Source organism: Notolepis coatsorum (genome assembly GCF_963971535.1).
Source record: "Notolepis coatsorum genome assembly, chromosome: 17".
In the NCBI taxonomy this organism is placed as follows: domain Eukaryota; kingdom Metazoa; phylum Chordata; class Actinopteri; order Aulopiformes; family Paralepididae; genus Notolepis; species Notolepis coatsorum.
In genome coordinates, this window is record NC_140181.1 from 2356172 (window position 1) to 2359706 (window position 3535).

Consider the following 3535-nt stretch of genomic DNA (forward strand, 5'->3'; position numbering starts at 1 on the left):
CCTGGACTGGTCAGATGAACTCAATGGTACACTGGTTGAAGAAACCTGGCTTGGCTTCAAAACCAAATTTTCAACGATACTAAACAACATGGCCCCCCTAAGAACCACCAGGGTAAAAAATCGCGCTGAGCCGTGGATGCACACTGAATACTGACCGCTATGAAAACCAGAGACAAAAAATTCTCTGAGTTTCGTAAAAGTCAGTCAAAGCTTACCAAAAGCACGACCAGTGAACTCCAAGCCCACGTGACTGAACTCAAACTGGAAAGAAACAGACTAAGAAATGATGTAAACTCCATGATAAAAACTGCAAAAAAAAATCATCAATGACAAAACTGAGGAAAACAAAAATAAACCACGTTAACTTTGGAAATTACTCAATAATCAACTAGGCTGCAGTAAAAAACTCAAAACCAGGTTCTCAAACATAAACATAAAGACGGACAACACGCTCATCACAGACAAGCTGGATGTAGCCAATTACTTAAATAGTTTCTTCACAAACATAGCCACAACACTGGTAAATAAACTACCCTCCCACTCAGGGCAGTATGGGGTAGAACACATAGTAGCATACTACAAGAACCTAGGCGTCCACAAAGACGACTTCAAACTGGAAATGGTAACAACCGATGAGGTACTCAAAAAACTGAGCGCCCTCCAACCTAACAAGGCCACTGGCCATGACAACATCCCCTCCAAATTCCTCAGAGACTCAGCAGCCGCCATCACCCCAGTCATCACACACATAGTAAACCATAAAACAGGGACACGTCCCCAAGGACTTCAAAATTGCGAGAGTAACACCCCTGCACAAAAAGGGCAGCAAATTAGACCCAGGCAACTACCGCCCTGTTTCTATCCTTACATCCATCTCGAAAGTCATGGAAAAAATAGTATACGAACAGGTCGAAAAGTACTTCACGGAAAAAAATCTAATCTACGAATTCCGAACATCCCACTCCACTGACACATGTCTTCTCTATTTGAACGACCACATCAAGCAAGAGGTGGACGCGGGCAAATACTGCGGCATGGTCATACTAGACCTACAAAAGGCCTTCGACACTGTCAATCACACCATTCTGATTGACAAGCTAAAAGCAATTGGTTTTGATAGTTTATCAGTGAGCTGGATACAATCCTACCTGGAGGGGAGAGAACAGATGGTGGAGGTAAACGGTACCCTACCCCCCGCCTCACAGTGAACTGTGGTGTTCCACAAGGAAGCATACTAGGACCGCTACTGTTCCTAATTTATGCAAATGACATGTCGTCAGCTTGTGACTGCAACTTGTTCCTGTTTGCGGACGACTCAGCCCTGCTGGTCTCTGACAAGAACAAGTTACAGGTTGAAAAAACCCTCAGCTCGGAACTAGGCAAAATCTGCATATGGCTCGCCGACAACAAACTATCATTACACATGGGCAAAACAGAGTCCATTCTCTTCGGTTCAAATAACAAACTCAGCAAGACCGACGGCTTCTCAGTTACAGTGGGTGACAATATTGTCACAAGGAAAGATGAAATTACCTACCTGGGTTCCATCCTAGAGGCTATAATCTTTCCTGTGACAAAATGGCATCCAATGAAATAAAAAAGGTCAACCAACGAACTCGATTCTTCTACCAGATTTCCTCTCTGGTAAACAAGAATACCCTGAAGACTCTGGCAGGAGCACTCATTCAAGGGTACTACGACTATGCTTGCACCTCATGGTACCAAAGCACCTCAAAGGCACTAAAAACCAAATTACAAACATCTCAAAACAAACTAGTCAGACTACTGCTTGACCTGACTCCTAGAACCCACCTCACCCCTGCCCACTTTGCCAACCTAGGATGGCTTGTAGACGACAGAGTACAGCAACTTGCAATGGGCCTGGTCTACAATATACACTACACGACCAAGGTACCCATGTACATGTCAAAATACTTCCCAAAGGTCAGTGAATACCACGATCACAACACCAGAGGGAGCTCCACAAATCATGTAAAACCCAGATTCGGCTCAAACAAGGGACTAAACACGTTTCGCAATTATGCCACATCAATGTGGAACGCCCTACCCAAAGCTGTAAAGGAATGTGAATCACTACCCACTTTCAAAAACACTCTCAAAGAACACCTACGGGAGACTGCAATTCTAACTGGCCCCTACAAATGTCCTAACCCAGTTGTACAGTAAAGACCAAGTATGGCCTTGTCAGTATTCCAATGTACAGTGCCCCCCCCGTACCCCCCCCCCCCCTCCAATGTACAGCCCCACCCAACCCCACCACACCTACCCAACCTCCTCCAATGTACAGTTTCTATGTCAAATGTATGTTAGTATTCCAATGTACAGTGTACAGTGTCCCCCCCCCCCCACCTCAATGTACAGCCCCACCCCACCTACCCACCTCCTCCAATGTACAGTTTTCTATGTCAAATGTATATACACTCTTTTTCTGGATTTTTTTAGTATCACAAACAGTACTGTATTTGCAAATCTGGTATGTCATAAATGTACAGTATAGATGTAGCAGTACTGTCTATCTGTATGTCATATGATGAATTGAAAATGGGGGACCCTGATGTAAACAAGACGAAAGTCTTTCTCTGGTCTGCATCCCCTTAACAATTGTATGTATTGAGCTGTACTGTACTGTACCCATTCTGCAATCTGTTAATAAACTTTTCAATCAATCAATCAATCAATCATACTGCAGCTACGCTCACACTCGCATTAAAGATACAATCCGTATCCATCCGTATCTCTGGTATATATTCATGTAACAATAGACCCTTCCTTTGAAGAGTTCCTCTCAAAATGGCTGCTTTTTTATATAGCGCCGCTTTTATCCAAAGCGCTTTTACAATTTTGTTCCTCACACTTTACCCGCCCACTCACACATTCACACACCGACGGCGGAGGCGACCACGCACGGTGCCAACATGCTCATCGGGAGCAGTTAGGGGTTAAGTGTCTTGCTCAAGGACACATCGACACGCTCTGCCCGGGAGCAGTGAGAATCGAACCGGGAACCTCTGGATTGCCAGACGACTGCGCCACTACCTCCTGAGCCACTGTCGCCCCCTCTCAGTTGTAGATTTGGTCGTTTTTTTTAGAACTTCACCTCAAGGGGCGGTCAGGTGGTGTAGCGGAGATTGCGTTCGTCACCAACGCCGGAGACGCTGGATTCGCCTGTTCGAATCCAGCTCACAGCTCCGGGGTTGTCACCAGCTTGGCTGGCCGTCTGCACTAATACAATTGGCAGTATTAGAGGGTGGGAGAAGCTGGCGGGGTGGGTCCGGGTCGTCAGCGACTCCTACAGTTCGGTCGGGCGCCTGCTAAGCGCGGATAGGACTCGAGGGGGATAGTGTGGTCCTTCCACACGTTACGCCCTCTCAGTGAGAATCCGCGCTGCCAGGTGAAAAGAAGCGGTTGATTGGCTGGACGTGTGTCGGATGAAGCATGTGGTAGCCTCCACTCTCCCAGACTGACTGTGGGGGGTAAGTGCGCAGCGACCAGGAAGGGGATTGGGAATTGGCAT